Source organism: Protopterus annectens, chromosome 7.part0, assembly GCF_019279795.1.
Source record: "Protopterus annectens isolate FY-2018-M chromosome 7.part0, PAN1.0, whole genome shotgun sequence".
Classification (NCBI taxonomy): Eukaryota; Metazoa; Chordata; order Ceratodontiformes; family Protopteridae; genus Protopterus; species Protopterus annectens.
Genome location: NC_056739.1, coordinates 980,772,484 through 980,790,093, shown reverse-complemented (window position 1 = coordinate 980,790,093; position 17,610 = coordinate 980,772,484).

Genomic DNA, 17,610 nt, shown 5'->3' with positions numbered 1-17,610 from the left:
AAAGGGGGAATGTATTATCGCCTGTAGTACTAAGTTCAGGTCTCAAGGAGAAGTTGGATCTTTATACTGGGGTTTTAACAAAAAGTGTGCCTCTTAAGAACGATTTACAAAGCCTGTATGATGCTAAAGAACGTTCTTCTAAACATTGTGAAAATCAGAAATTGCAGCCAATTGTAGTTTGATGGTGGATGGAGAAGCCCAGCATTGAACAGAGATGCTAAGAAATCTAAAACATGCTCAGTTGAAGCAGAGAAAGGATCAATTTGCTTTTCATGGGCCCAAATTGTAAATCTCTTCCACTTACTCATAGTTTTCTAGTAGAAGGTTTATGAGACGATAAAAGGATGTGATATACTGGAGAGGACATATTAGGATGCCTGTCAGTTAGTGGAATTGGAGGAACCACACAGTCAGTTTGAGGTTCAAAATGTTTGGGTGAACAAGGCTGTCTGGATGGGACAGGAGGACTGGCACTGGGTCCAGGAATCCTTGACAAAACAAGTAAGGCCAAAGAAAGGGGAACCAAATCCATTGATGCCAAAAGGAGGAATGAAAATGACTGTGCTCTTCAACCTGACTGCTTTCTGTAAATATTTGGGAATTAGAGGTACTAGGGAAAGGCATACAGTAGATGGGGGGTTTCTCTGGGTGACTTTCCCAGAGGGGGAATCATGGTGAAGTAATTGCTGCATTAGTTGTTTAGGAGAGAGGTAAACAGGTCACAGCAAGGTTGACCCCAATGATGGAATATCATTTTCATCACTTCTAGATTGAGAGACCGATTGTGAGGCTGATGCATCTGTTCAGCTTGTCTTACAATCACATTGGAACTCCCTGAAATGTGCATTGCTATTAGAAAGTGGTTGGACAAAGTCACCCACTGCCAATCACTGAGGGTTTCTTGACAAAGGGGGGGGGTAAGATTTGGTTCCTCCCTGTTTGTTGGTGTACCAAACCACTGACATTGTCCATATGAATTGCAATAGTCCCCTGAGGAAGAGCTGTCTGAAAGGCCTGTAATGCAAGAAGCACCGCTCTTATCTCCAGGACACTGATGTGCAAGTTGGCCTGTAATGGGGAACAAGTGCCTTGGACCATCTTGCCCAGATAATGCCCCCCCATCTGCGAGGCGTCAGTGGTCACTATGGCTGTGGGCTCCAGAAAAACAAAGGGAAGACCATGAAGAATTTGCTCACAGTGCATTCACCGAAGAAGGTCCCATTTTGCAACAGTTGATGATTATGATTTGGTCTGACATTGGGTGGTGAAGGATAGACCACTGGGAAGCTATTAGCCATTACAGAACTCTCATATATAACCTGGCTAACAGGACTAGAGTTATGGAAGCTGCCATAGATCATACAGCTTGCAAGACTAATCATGGTGGAACCTTCTTCCTGTGAATTAACTTTCGAACCTGAACCACAATTCTCTGATGTTATTCTGGAGGAAGAGATGCTATCGGTGTTTGAGTATTCAGTACTGCCCCTATGAATTCTAAATTCTGTGTTGGGGCTAAGTGTGAATTTTCTAGACTGACAGTAATCTCAAGATGGGCACAGGTGTGGAGGGTGTAGTCTCTAGCTACTATTGATGCTTGGTCAAAGTGATTATGAGCCAGTCGTCTAAGTACAGAAACACACTGAATCCTTGAAGTCTCAAGTGAACTGCTACTACTGCCATGCATTTGGTGAACACCCTGGGGCCTGTGGTGAGTCCAAAGGGCAGTACTCTTAACTGGTAATGACTGGCTCCCAGCCAGAAGCAGAGGAACCTTCTGGAGCATTTGTCCATTTTTATATGGTAATACACATCCTGAAGGTATATTGAACACATCCAGTCATTTTTCTTCAGAACGAAGAGAGTAGACTGTACAGTCACCATCCGGAACTTTGTTTGTCGAATAGACTTGTTCAGTACATGGAGATCCAAAATTGGTATCCAGTCCTCAGTCTTTCTTTGCCTAAAAAGAATCTTGAGTAGGTTCCAGATACTTCTTGGTCTGGTGGGACTTATTGGATGACTCATTTGTCCAGCAGTTTCTGGATTTCTTGCACTGCTGAATCCCTCTGACTGGGTGGAACATCAGGAATTTTCTTTTGAAGGGGGGGAGTCGAGAAAAGGGAATGATATAACCTCTGCATGTGATCCGTTGCACCCAGGAATCTTTTGTTAAGTTTAGCCAAGCGTTTGGGTGAAAGGATAAGCATCTCCCAACTGCCTCCAGAGGAAGACAATTGGACTTCCCTTCAGGAATGCTGAAAGGGCTTGCCTGGGAAAGAATCCCTAAAGCCCTGGTTTTGCTGACCACCCCTGCCATGAGGGTGGCATCTTCTATTTTGGTTTCCCACTCTACCCCTGGGGTAGCTCTCTCCACGTGTGTCTTGGAAAGGCCCTTAGGATTTCTTGAACCACATTTTTCTACTGCTCCTCTGGTTCCAAGAAAGGAACCTTTACATTGATGGAGAAATGTATGCCACCAGCAGAAAGGGTCTTACCATCCTTCTCACACCTAGATAAAGTCTCTTTTACTTTAGGGCCAAACAAGGATGCTCTTTCAAAAGGAGCATTGATGAAAGAAGACTTGAATGGCTCTGCAAAGTCACATAGGTGCATCCAAGCATGTCTCCTTATGGCTATGCCTGTACCCACTGCCCTAGACATCCCTTTGGCTGCATGAGCAATTAGTCTCATGGACAAATTGGACACAGACTCCAGGATGGCTAGCTGGGAAGCCACTTTCTCTTGGACTCCCTTAGCTACAGCTCCTGCCAGGGTGTCTGTCAGCTCTTTAATCAGATCCCATTGTAGTCTGGTGAAATGGCCAAAATATTCAGGGACTTTATTGTGAAGGTTGATGAAGTGTAGCTGTGCTTCTCAAATCGGTCCATGGCCTGAGACTCCCTATTGGGCGGATGGATGGAGGAACTCTCCTCAACAAGTTCTTTTTAGTGGCTGCTGCTATGACCATAGCATCTACAGCCAACCCCTTAACCCAAAACTGCTTATCTTCTGGAGCAGAAAGAATCTTATCCAGTCTTTTGGAGATGGGTTCAACAGTGTCTGGAGCCTTTCACACCCACTGACAAATCAACTGAATGAGTTCATCAGTGGGCAGAGTCATCCAAGAGGTAGATGGGTGGGTGCTGAAAGCCTGCAGGTAAACAGATTCCTCAGAAGAAAGGTTTTGAGACTTGCAGTCACCCCTCTATTTTAAAATTTCAAAGGTTTCTCCAAATGAGACATCTTCAGAAGGTGACCATGGGGACCCTTCCCCATCATCGAAATCTGTGTCTTCTGTGACTGATTCCTGGGGGAATCCAAGTGCTTCCTCTTTCACTTCTTTTTCTGAGGACCTCCTCAGGGGGATAATCTGGGGAGGTATCAGAAGATGACAGTATCTGTGTCTGTGATACCTGAGGTCTTAACCCCTGCTGTCCCAGTGGAGAGGCAGGAGGAATAACAGAACTAGAGGGGGTACCTGTTCTGAGAGGGGAATGTGCCAAATAAGTCTGTACAAGAGAAAGGGCCCTCTGCATAGAATCAAAGGCCAACCCACCTGAAGAGGGAAGGGAGTCCAGAACTGAGAACTGCCTTGGAACTGGGGTCATTCCCCACTCCGAAGAACTGACCCCCGAGACTGAAGCCAGAGCTGAACTAACTTGAGCCAAGGCTACAAGGAGCAGGGACAGCTAAAAAAAACAGGAGCCGAGACCTGTCCTCCAGAACCAGCAGGGCAGCCACGGCTCCGGGAAGTCTCCAGTTCAGAAACAAACAACTCTGGAGCTGGTACAGTTGATGCCGGGAGGTTCAGAAGAGAAAACTCTAAGACCTCCAAGGAGGTTAGAGGAGGCATAGTTAATGGTGTATAGGAAGTTTTGGTACCAATGCCCGAAGGGGTCAGTACTGAAAAGGTCCCTGAAAGCCCTCTAGCCTATAAAATTTTATTCACTAGCCTCTCCACTTCGAGTTCTGAAAGGCTTTTGGTGGAATGGACGATGTGGTAGGGGACTTGGGCCTCTGCAGGAATACCTCTGGAAACTCCCCAGCAAAGGGATCTATAGGCAGACAGTAGGTAGTTCTACACAAAGTGGTCTTGTCAGGTGAAGCAGCAGTCACTTTTTGTATTGAGGCCTTTGACATTGAAGGGTTCAAAACTGCAGTCAGTGCAAGAATGCACATTGGCACCGAAGTGTCAACAGCAGTGGTCTTCAGTTCCGTGGGAACTTTTAGAGCAGAGGTCTTCAATGTTTTGGCTTTCGGAGCTGACAGGGAGGTCAGAACAGAGACTTCTTTTCTTCAGTTTTTCTACAGATGATAAGGAAGGAGATGAAACATCTGTCTCAGCTTTATCTCCAGTGTATAAGGCTTCACCAAAGGCTAAAGGGAGAAGTCCTTTTAAAATAAGCTTATTCCACCTTTCCACAAAAGCGCGGTGGCTAAAGGTGTGACAAATGCTACAATTTTCCTGTAAGTGGTAAGGACCAAGACAGTACACACAATAAATGAAAGTCTGACGAGGGAATTTTATGGCCACGCTTCTGGCATTTTTTGAAGCCAGAAGGGCCTTTACCCTTCTCAGCCATGTCAAGCAGGGAATAACAGTTAGAGAAATCTGCTAAGTAAATTTCCCTCCACAAAAAAACAAGGGAAAGCGAGAGAAGAGATAATATAATATAAAAGTGTGTACAGGGATGAGAGAAAGACTACCAAAGAGAGAGAGAGGGAGCTCTAGAGTAATAGCTAGACACAACCATTTTTTGGAAAGCAGCAAATGAGATCTGAGGTAACAGAGAGAGGGATTCTGGGTAGAGGTGAAGCTTGAGAGTTTTGGCTGGCGCGAGCTGTAGTAATGGCCAAGTTGGTTCTGAGATTGGAACCAACCCCATCTGTCAAGGATAAAATGAAGACTGACAACATCAGAACAGTAGATTTTCTTATGCATGTTGATTGGAATTTGAGAAAATACCTGCAAATAGAAAACTACTTTCATTGACTTAAATATTTTATCATAGCAAGAAGAACTGATGAAAGCATGTGGTAATGCCAGTTTTGTACATTTAGCAACTGACACAACAGGTGCAGGAAATATGAAAATGACATTACTCTTATGTAGGCAGTCCCTCAGCAATATTAACCACTGTGATTGGTGAGTAGAAGTCCATTTGTTATGCTGCTGAATGAGTCTTCAGAGACACACCATTTTCTTGAATTCTTTCTTAGGAAGCCACACAGAAGTAACGTATTTCACTTCTAAATGGCTTAGTTATACCAAGTGAACAACTCCTTCATATGTGAGACCCAAAGGGAAAACTCCATCTAAACTGGAGGACATCTTAGTGCAATCAGTCAACCTAATCATCATGTCCTTCAGATATGAATGGGACCAGGGTGCCCAATAATGTGGACATGGAGATAGCATACATTCTTCTTCCAGGTAGCACCTGATGGCTCAGATTTAAACACCCACAACTCCATCCCCCACAACCAATCAAAACACATATCTAATATACAATCCTAAACCAATAGGAGCTGACAATAATATAATTCACTCTCTTCTGTTACTCTATTAAACAAAGTAACTTATCCTCACTTACTTTCCAAACATTTTAATCAATTACATCCTACTAGAAGTTATACACTGTACATTCAAAATGACATTACCTAATGTTCTCCTAGTTACTCTTCTCTACTTTTTAGCCTACCTCACCAACTATCAAAAGTTCCCAATACCAACCTATGTACCACTCATCCACCACAGATTTATTCATCTACAAATATACAAAACTGAACTATCCAACCACCAGAGTACCACTAAAACTAAAGTAATAGCCTGTTTAGATATACTGTTCCCTACACAGAACAGCCACTCAATTAATCAGTGGAAACATTCACCCATCTGGCACTCTCCAACAGCAACTCTACAATGACCAGTCCACATCTAAACCCCATGCTACTTACACACACTTACCCTCCAAGCATAACCTTCACTTGTTAAATATGAACCTAAGAACCACGTGTAATAAAATCCTTAACATCTATGCCTATCTTGCTGTCCACACCGCCCAATATAGTCATTGCCACAGAAACCAGGCTAAAACCAGAAATACCTGATAATAACATCACCCCTCCAGAATTTAAAACAATTCTCAATTGGATAAACAAGTGAACAATAGGTGGGCCAATTCTCTATAAAAATTCCTTAACATATAAACCTATTTAAACATGAGATCCCAACATTTAGCAACGCTGAGATAATTTTAATAACACTAAAAATTAAAAATATAAAAAATAAGAAGTTATGTACTCACCATAACATTCCATGTTTGTTGCCCATCTCGCCTTCATTCTATGCTGGCTGGAAGAGAGTCCCTAGCACCTTCTTTCTTGGGTGGCTCAAGGGAAAAATCTCTTCAGAACAGTATTCCGAGAGACCATATCTACTTTGTAATGAGTAATAAAGGTATGAGACCGTACCCATGTATCTGCTGCACAAATGGAATCCAATAGGAGTCTGGCCTGGAAGGCAGAGGAAGTTGCAATGCCCCTTCACTTTGCCCAGTAATTGCTTTTTTGGGAGTTGTATGTGTAAGAAATACAATCTGTGAGCCATTTTGAACGTGTTACATTTGACACTGGTAATCCTTTCTTTTTGTCTGAAAATCACACAAAAAGTTGGTCCCACTTTCTGAAATTTTTGTTATATGCATGTAGAAATGCAGTTGTCTATGTACGTCCAACTGGTGTAATTTATATTCTGCCTTGTTGCCATAGTTTGGGAAAAAGACTGGTAATTCAATAGATTGCTTTAGATCGGTCTCTCAGCACACCTTTGGTAGAAAGGAAGGGTTAGTACATAAGAAGACTCTATCTTTATAGAAAATTATATATGGAGGACGTATAGATAGCGTTTGGAGTTCAAATACTCGTCTGGCAGAGGTAATGGCTACTAAGAAAACTGTCTTCCATGACAAACACTTTATGTCACATGATGATGTAGGTTCAAAGGGAGGCATAATTAAAAGGGAAAGAACAACATTTAGGTCCCATGGAGGTGGAGGTTCTTTCACTGGAGGTCTTAACAAAAAGTTCCTTTTAGGAAGGCTTTACAAAGTCTGTGGGACATGATTCTTAGTCCCATTTCCCCAATATGAAAAAGAAGTTATGTACTTACCATAATGTTCCATGTGAGTTGTTCATCTCACCTTCATTCTTTACTGATGGGTAGCGTCCCAAGCACCATCAATCTTGGGTGGCTCATGGGAGTATATTTCTCAGGACCATGGATCCAAAGGAGGCCCTGTCCCTGGAGGCCTTGTCAACTTTGTAATGAGTGATAAAGGTATGAGTTTTTGACCAAGTGGATGCTGCACAAATGTCATCAATGGAAAGTTTGGCATAAAAAGCAGATGATGTAGAAACTGCTCTGGTTGAGTGAGCTTTAATCTTATGTTGCAAAAGCATATTGGCAACTGAATAGGCAAAGGTAATATTATTGTTTTTGTATTGTTTTTTGTTATTATTTTTTGATTTTTTGTATTATTTTTTATGTCTTTTAGGATCTTGAGATAATATTTTAAGGGCTGGTGTGATAGAAATATGGTCATTTAAGCCCTTTCCACTGCATGCATCCAGTTTTAACTGCCAAATCATTTCTCTATACCCTAGTTTTTGTTTTATATATACATATACTCACTTTTCTACTCTTAACAATTAGATTTTTACATAGATGTATTATATTATATATATTTTTTACACGTTTTTATATATTTTTTATGTGGGTTGAAAATCTCCCGTTTTGTGTCCAGACTTATATAGATTTTATATAGATTTTACACTCCTATTTATATCTATATTTATACTAGAATATATTTTTTATATCTAAATCCAGTTTGTAGGTTATCCACACATATTTATTTTGTGCCCACATTTATTGTAAACTTTTATTATAAATATTTACTAATAGTATATATATATATATATATATATATATATATATATATATATATATATATATATATATATATATACATTCTGGATATCTCATTTGTAACATTCTGTTTTAATTCACAAAGCATATCAATTGGTTAGTTAATAAGATTGTGATTTTGGATTCATTGTTTTATTGCTTTCAATTATTCTTAATTGGTTTTCATATAAATGAGTGATGGAAGCATTCATTAATTGATTCTGAAGAGGTCTCCGGTGGGGAGACGAAAGTGCTAAATCTTGTGTTGTTTTATGGTACTAAAAGGTTTTTGAACGGCTTTGAACGACTTGGACTGGAATTATTGGTGGTACCCACAGTGCAGGAAGACTGCCTTTATTGAACCGTTCTGCTTTGTGTATTTTTAACTTGTGAGACATGATATTCAATCCTTCAAATCCAAGATGAAAATTAGAAAAAGCAGCCAATTGAACCCAAACTGTTGCTGCTGCACCCCGTTTGTTAAAAATCATAGTCAAGAACTCTAAGATGGAAGCCATAGGGGCTTGGTAAGGATCAATATTATTTTTAGAGGCCCATATAGAAAATGTTTCCCATTTGCTAAAATATAGCTTCTTAGTAGAAGATTTATGAGAAGACAAAAGGATCTGTTTTGTCTCATTGAAGAGGTTATGGACTGGCTATGATGGGAAGTAGAGAAGCCAAGCTTTCAGCTTCAGGGACTGCAGAGAGGGATGAAGATCCCCTGACTGGTTTGTCAGAAGGTCTGGAACTGGGTCCAGAATCCAAGGATCCTCCAAAAGATGAAGTCAAAGGAAGGGGAACCAAATCTGACAAGACCAATGAGGGGCTATTAGAATGATGGTCCTTCCCAGGGTTTTTGCTCTCTGTAAAACCTTGGGTATCAACGGGATTGGTGGAAATGCATATAGGAGACCCGGAGGTCAATCGTGTATGAGTGAGTCCCTTGGGGCTTCTCCCGGAGGGGGAATCAGGGCAAAGTAGCTTTTGCATTTTGTGTTCATGTGACTGGCAGAAAGGTCGCAGCAAGGCTGGCCCCACCTGCGGAATATCCTGTCCACTGTTTCTTTCTTGAGGGACCACTCGTGGGGCAACAAAATTGCCCTGCTCAGTTTGTCTGCTATCATGTTGGATTTCTCCGGGATGTGCGTTGCCTACAGAAAGCGCTGGGTGGAAACAGGCCACTTCCAAAGTCTGAGAGCCTCTTGACAAAGGGGGTAAGACCTGGTTCCTCCTTGTTTGTTCAAATACCAGACCACTGATATGTCTGTCTGAATCACAATTGCACCCAGAGGAAGAGAGTCCTGAAAATACTGCAACGCCAAAAGTACTGCTCTCATCTCCAGGACATTGATATGCAGATGTGTTTCTTGATCGGTCCATGTGCCTTGGGCAGTCTTTCCATGAAAATGCCCCCCACCCTATCAGAGAAGCGTCCATGATCACTGTGGCCACTGGAGAGGGTAGCACAAATGGGAGTCCTATCATGACATGAAGTGAGGTCAACCACCACTGAATGTCCTTTTTGCAAGAATTTGTGATCATTATAGTGTGAGTCATGGGGAGCTCTTGGTAAGACCATTGAGTGAGCAACAGCCATTGAACTATCCGTATGTGCATTCGAGCTAGTGGTATGGCTAGAATTGCTGCTGCCATCATGCCTAATAATTTCAGAACTTCTGATGCTGGTGCTCTGTCTTTTGATATCAGAATGCTGACATGCTGATGAAGAAGAAGGACTCTTTCTAGTGGAAGCCTTAGTGTGGTGGTGGTGGTGTCCAACTCTGTCCTGATAAAAATGATATGCTGCGATGGAAACAAGGCAGATTTTTCTGAGTTGATTGTAATGGCCAGATGATTGCAGAGAGACAGAGTGGAATCCCTGGCCTGAATGAGTTGATGCCTGGTGGCGGCGGTAAGGAGCCAATTGTCTAGGTACGGAAACACCTGGAATCCTAGACTCCTCAGGTGAGCCGTGACCACTGTCATGCATTTGGTGAACACTCTGGGGGCTGTAGTGAGACCAAAGGGCAGGGCTCGAAACTGATAGTGATTGGCTCCCAGAAGCGCAAGTGATCCTTGGATGGTCTGGTAGTATGCACCCTTGAGATCTATCGAGCACATCCAATTGTCTTTCCCTAAGAAGGGAAGTATAGACTGCTGAGGTCCAATATGGGCCTCCAGTCCCCCGTCTTCTTTGGAACCAAAAAGAATCTTGAGTAAGTTCCAGATCCTGTCTGGTCTGCTGGGACTGGTTGGATGACTCTTTTTCTTAGTAACGTTTGGACCTCTATTGTTGCCTGTTCCCTGTAACTGGGTAGAGCGTCCGGGATTTTTCTTATGACTGGAGGGGGTGTGGCGAATGGAATGAAGTATCCTCTGGAAATGATACTTTGTACCCAGCTGTCTTTTGTTATTTTGAGCCAGGCATCTGGGTGCAAAGATAAGCGACCCCCAACTGCCTCCAGAGTAGGACAATCAGGCCTCCTCTCAGGAGAGCTGGTAGGGCTTCCCAGAGAAGTGATCTCTGTCGCCCTGGTGTTGTGGACCCCCTCTGCCATGAGTGCATCATCTTCCATTATTTCCCTCTCCTCTACCCCTGGAGGGGGGTTCACCATGTGTGTCCTGAAAGGCTCCTTGGGCTTTTCAGAACCACATTTTTCCCCTCCTTTGACCTTTATGGTAGGGTCGGGTAGGGGTGGAAAAACAGACCCCGATGGCAGACAGAGTCGTTCCATCCTGTTCACACCTGGTTAAGGTTTCCTTCACTTTAGGCCCAAAAAGGGGCGAGCCATCAATGGGAGTGTTCATGAAGAGTGACTTGAAGGGCATCACGAAGGAACACAAGTGCATCCAGGAATGTCCTAAGAGCAACTCCTGTACCTGCTGCCCTACCCTTTCCATCAGCTGCATAATAGATGAGGCACATGGATGAGCTGACAATAGAATAGAGGGTAGCAAGTTGGGCAGCAACTTTGTCGGAAGCTCCTGCAGCTACTGTACCCTGAAGAGTATCTCCTAACTCCTTAAGGCAATCTCATTGTAACCTAGTAAAATGGGTTAAATAGTTTAGCGAACGGAGAGCAAAGGTCGCTGAACTAAACATGTGCTTCCCATATCTATCCAAAGTCTCTGTTAGGAGGTTGGATACACGAGGAAGTCTCAGACATTTCCTTTATGGTGGCTTCTGCCACCACCATGGCATCAACCAGAACACCTTTTGTTAAAAATGTTTTGTCAAGGGGGGCAGAATTGAATTTATTAGGCCTCCTAGGGAAAGGCTCCATAGTGTCCGGAGACTCCCACGCCCTTCGTGAGACCAGCTGCATCAGCTCATTGAAGGATGGAGACACCCAGGGCTGAGACCTGAAAGCCTTCAGGAGAACTGACTCATCCTCAGTAGGGATTTTGGATTGCCAGTCACCCCTCTGCCTAAGGATCTCAAGTATCTCAGAGAATGAGATATCCTCAGAGGGGGACTGTGTGGACCCTTCTGACTCATCTAAGTCAGTATCTGATGTTAGAGACTCCTGTGGGGAGTCTAGATGTTTCCTCTTATACAATATCTTCCTGGGTACCTCTTCAGTGGGAGCTTCTGGTGAGGTCTCGGAAGAGCAGGGGCCACTCAGTGAGCTTTTTGAGGCTCTGGGTCTCTACGCTTGGTCAGGACGTGCAAGGCAGAAGCAGACACAGGCAGTTTAAGGGAGGAGGAAGGCAGACCTGAAGATGAGGATGTCCTAGGAGACATGACTCTCCTCATGGCATCGAAAGCACCTCTGCTCCTATGCGAGTGTGCCGATGGATCCAAAGAAACTGTCAACACCCCCAGCACTGGGACAGTGGGCACCAAGTCCGATGTAGGAGCCGAGCTCATCCGAGTTGAGGCCCCAAGAGGCAAAGTCAGAACCGACAAGTCAGTCCGACTGTCCTCCCCGAACCCAACCAGAGAGTGTCAGCTCCTAGAGTCCTCAATCAGCACAGAGGATGTCAGAGTGCACAGAGCCGAAGACACTGGAGCAGGCATCAGCTCCGAGGGTTCCACTAACATCAGGTCTGCCTCCTCCACCTCTGAAAAACCAGCATGGCTCAGAAGAGGAATAGTTAGAGTCGGCACAAGGGTCTTTGGCTCCGAAGCCAATAACATTTTTGCTAAGGCCGGTGCCAATAACAGCTTCTGCACCACACGATCCACATCCAGATCTGACAGGCTGATAGATGATCGAGAGGAGCATACCGAAGGTGGTACCGACTAGAAAAGTGGACTCTTAAGCACCTCGGACACTGGTTCCAAGACTGTGGACCGGCTCCAAAAGGAAAAAACTGTCGGCTCCGAAGGCAGTGGAGCTGAAGTCGAAGACTTTTTCAATTTCTTCAAGTCTGATGTCTTGGAAGACTTTGAAAACTTGCTGGATCCATCTTGGTCACTCAAACCTTCCTGAAATGAAGGGTTCAACAACCCTCTATCGAAGAGTTTCCTCTTCCTTTCCTGCAGGACCCTTGAGAAGAAGGAATGACAAATGGAACAACTGTCTTGCAAATGCAGAGCCCCTAGACAGTAAACACAATTAACGTGGCTGTCTGTAATGTACATCTTTTGGCCACACTTTGGGCACTTCTTGAAGCCAGACTTAGGGTGCTTATCTTGGTCAGCCATAGTAATGTTAGGAAAATTACTGTCACCACAAAAAAACTACAACAGCAATTATTCACACAAGCCTTAAATAAAAGCAGGCTAAATCACACACAGAAGTACAAGTATAAATGTGAAATCACCCAATAAGAAATTCCAGACTATGCAAAGAGATGGAGATAGCTACTAAGAAACAACAACTAAAATAATCTAAGGTTTACTGAAACTACAACTACAACAATAATAAACTACTAAGCCTTATCTAAAAAAAATCAGAAGGCTAGACAGACCACACAGCAAATGACTATAACTATCTTAGAAAACAGTAGAAATTGTGATAAAAGGTCACTGATTAACACACTGTAATTTGAGAAAAAAAAAATATTAAACTAAGCCTAATAGAGGCCACTAGAAATTTGTTAAAGCACACTAAATGGGAAGGGAAAACACACTGAAAGGCTATAAGAGGTTTATCAACTATCCTAAACTATTCTAACTAACTAGCAAAAATTTTCAATAAGTAATGAAAAAACAGCTTAACTGGCCCGAGCTAAATCAGAACCTCCGATCTGTTGCAGCGGCAAACTAGATCTGAGGTAATTCCAGGTGGATCATGGGACAGGGTCTTGGTCTCGAGCTACTTGAAGACCTTGAGCTTTGCAATTGGCTATATCGGAGCCGAGGGATCGGCTCCAAACCCATCAGTAAAGAATGAACACCGAGATTGAACAACTTCACATAAATGGATATAGCGGCTAACTAGACTCTAATTGTAGCTGCTGCCACACCCTTGTTAAAAAGTTTAGCGAGAAAAGCTAGCACTGCTGTGATGGGGGTCGTAAAAGAATCTATGTTATTTTTGGTGGCCCAGTGTGAAAATCTTTTCCATTTGCTGGAGTATAATTTCCTGGTAGACGGCTTATGAGAAGAAAACAATATGAGTCTGACTGCCGGGGAGATGTCATGGAGCCTGGCTATTTGTTGAACTGAAGCAGCTAAGTTGTCAATTTTAGTGTCTGGATCGATGGATGGAACATCCCAGGTGAATGGGTCAGAAGATCTGGAACTGGGTCTAGGATCCACGTTTCCTCCTGGAGATGGGTCCACAGAAAGAGAAACCAAATTTGCTGAAGCCAGTATGGTGCAATGAGGATCACTCTGCTTTTCAATGTGTTGGCTTTCTGAAGGACCTTCAGTATCAGGGGAAAAGGAGGGAAGGTGTAAAGTAGTCCCGGGGGCTAATCGTGTATGAGCGCATCCCTTGGTGACTTCCCTGGATAGGGAATCAGGGCAAAGTAGCTGCTGCATTTGGCGTTCATGGATGTGGTGAAAAGGTCGCTGCAGGGTTGGCCCCATTTGGGGAAAATAGGGACCACTCGTGAGGCATCAGAATAGCTCTGCTGAGTTTGTCTGCTATCACGTTGGATTTCCCCAGGAAGTGCATTGCAGTCAGAAAACATTGAGAAAAGACTGCCCATTGGCATACTCTTTGTGCTTCTCGACATAGGGGATAGGATTTGGTTCCTCCTTGTTAGTTTATGTACCACACTACTGACATGTTGTCTGTCTGAATTGCAATAGTTCCTATCGGGAGAGAGTCCTGGAATGCATAGAGCACCGCTCTCATAGCTAGGACACTGATATGTAAGTGGTTCTCATGATCCTGCCAGATGTCTTGGACAGTCTTTCCCAGATAATGCCCCCCACCCTATCTGGGAAGTGTCCATGTTCACTGTGGCTATTGGTTGAGGAAAAACAAGCGATTGGCCCATAGTCAATTGAGTCGTATGAAGCCACCATCATAGGCCCTTTTTGCAGGACTCTGTGATAATGATCTTGTGTGCCAGTGATAGATCTTGTATGGACCACTGGGAGAAAAGTAGCCATTGAAGTACTCTGATGTGCAAACTCGCTATGGGTACCAAAATAATTGCAGCTGCCATGGTGCCCAGAACCTGCAAGACAGTCTTTGCCTGGACTTTTGTTTTGGATAACAACTTCTTGATTTGAAGGTGTAGGGACCGAATCCTTTCAGGAGTGAGTTTGGCCAACATTTCTCTTGCGTCTAATTCTGGGCCTAAAAATATAAGGGTCTATATTATCATATTGCATGCTCAGAAGAGCGAACGACAGATAATCGACCCCATGTAAGTGAAAGCTTACAACATCGACACTTCAGAACAGTGATTATTTTCCAATGGAAAACAATCGCTGTTCCGAAAAATAACCCCAAAAAACCCCAGTAAAACATTACTGAATGTGGGGTGGCTTCAACCCCAAACCCCCAATGTGGGGAGCTGTGCCCCCACACCCCCCTACTTAAATATACCAACTCCGAGATTGCTAGAGTTCTAGTAGTAGATGTAAGGGGACATACAAATGTGGAGCATGCCAGCAGTGCCAATATGTGGCCAACAAGTAGACTATTGTACTGACAAGTCGGGATAAAACACTTAATAGTCATAATTATTATAATTGTAATAGTGAGAGGGTTGTTTATTTGGTGACATGTAGTCAGTGTGCCTCATTTTATGTAAATAAAACCGAGTGTAAACTAAAGAGATGGATTTACGAACATACATATGATATTAAAAATAAGAGTGACACCAGTGCCCTTTTTAAGCATACAATTACCTGTACGCGGGCCACTTTTAGCTTTTTTGTCCTTGAAAGTATCCCCCTTGGATATTAGTGGGGGACCTTGGGAGACCCGCCTTGAATACAGAGAACTGTATTGGCAGGTATTTTTGGATGCAGGGAAACAGCCTGGGCTCAAAGGGTATTTTTCCATTTTACCCCTACTAAAATTAAGAGCTGCGAAGCTTTAAAAGTTGGATAACATGGGCACATATGGGGCTAGAATTTTATTTATTTATTTATTAATGTAGGTATTTTAGACAAGTTTCCTGTCACTTGAAACATTGTAAGGTTATGACCAGTAGATGGAGCCTTGTTCATGGCATATAAAGTATTTTTATATACAAAAATATTGATATCCCTTCATACCCTGTGATTTTATGATGACTTTTATATTTAACATTTTTATAGTAAATATATTTTGTTAGATCATTCTTTATATAAGTCAGCAGGATTGCTATTTTAATTTCTGTAGTTTTGTACTGTTTTTATATTTGAACATATAGGTTATTTAACACTGTGCAGATCTTTTTGCTTTTAATGTGAATGTTCTATGGATTAATTAAGAGAGGAACTTGATTGGGTAGGCAATTTATGTATTTTTATAAATGGGTGGTGATTTTATTGTGTGTGTTTATCTGAAGAAGTCTGTTGTGGACGAAAACGTGTAAGAAATTGTAGCGTTAATAAAGTATACTGTGTGCTGCAGGAGTTTTCCATTTCACTTTTGTTGGAGTTTACTAGTTGCATTTTGGTGATTTTCCTTTCTGTGATTCGTGGTAACTCTGAGATTGTACTACAGTGCCAAAAATGCAAAGTAGCGAAAGCGGCCAAACTAATTATTTCCCAGGGAAATAATTCACTGAAACGCCGCTTTGCTATTTTGCCTTTTCGTGCTTTACTGTTTGACAAAGACGCATTCGACAACCTGTGTCTGCGACGGTGTAATAGGGAACCAATAATATAAGATGCTGTGAAGGCAACAAGGAAGATTTTTTGAAATTTAATGTAATGCCTAGCTTGGAACAGAGATGAATGGTTTTGTCCTTTGCTTGAACTAGTAGATGCTTGGTGGTGGTGGTTAGGAGCCAGTTGTCTAGGTATGGAAACACATGGAATCCTAGATGCTTCAAGTGAGCAGTGACCACTGCCATACATTTGATGAACACTCTGGGGGCTGTAGTGAGACCAAAGGGTAGGGCTCGAAATTGATAATGGCTGGCTCCTACTCGAAAGAGTAAATGTCTCCCGGACCACCTGTCCATTTTTATGTGTTAGTACGCATCCTGGAGATCTGTTGAGCACATCCAATCATTTTTCCCCTCAAAAGGGGAGAATTGACTGCAGTGTTACCATCTTGAACTTTGATTTGTTGATGGATTTGTTTAGTCTGCTGAGATCCAGAATGGGCCTCCAGTCCCCTGTCTTTTTTGGAACTAAAAAGAACCTTGAGTAAGTTCCGGATCCAATTTGGTCTGCGGGGACATTTTGGATGACTTTTTTTTCTAGCAACTTCTATACCTCTGAGGTTGCATAATCCCTTTGACTGGGTGGAATATCTGGGACCGATTGATTCTCCAAAGGGGAGTGGAAAAGGGTATGCAATAACCTCTGGATATGATCATTTGTACCCATTTGTCTTGTGTAATGTCTAGCCAGGTGTTTTGGTACAATGATAGGTGACCTCCAACTGCCTCCAGAGACGGACAGGCAGGCCTCCTTTCAGGAGGACTGGAAGGACTTTCCAAGGAAAGAATGCCTGTCAGCCTGGTTTTGCGGACCCCCTCTGCTGGGAGGTTGGCATCTTCCATTGTTACTTCCCCCACTGCCCCGGGGGGGGGGGAATCAGCACGCGCATCAGGAAAAACTCTTTGGGACTTGTGGAACCACATTTCCCCCATTCTGATCTTTAGGGTAAGGTCTAGTGGGGAGGGAAAAATGGACTCCCATACCAGAGTCTTTCCCTCCTGCTCACACCTGGTTAAGGTCTCTAACATGGGGCACAAACAATGACGAGCCATCAAAGGGGGCATTAGTGAAGGAAGACTTGAAGGGTTCAGCAAAGTTACATAAGCGCATCCAGGAATGTCTCCTTAACAAAATTCCTGCACTCGCTGCCCTGCTCACTCCATTGGCTGTGTAGGAGGTCAGCCGCATGGAGGAGTTTACCATGGAGTTGAAGGTAGAGAGCTGAGAGGAAACTTTATCGGAAACCACTGTGGCTACAGTACCTTGAAGTGTATCTCCTAGTTCTTTCAGGAGATCCCTCTGTAGTCTGATAAAATGGGTCAGGTAATTCAGTGATCTAAGCATAAATGCCACTGAAGAGAAAAAGAAGTTATGTACTCACTATAACGTTCCATGTTTGTTGTCC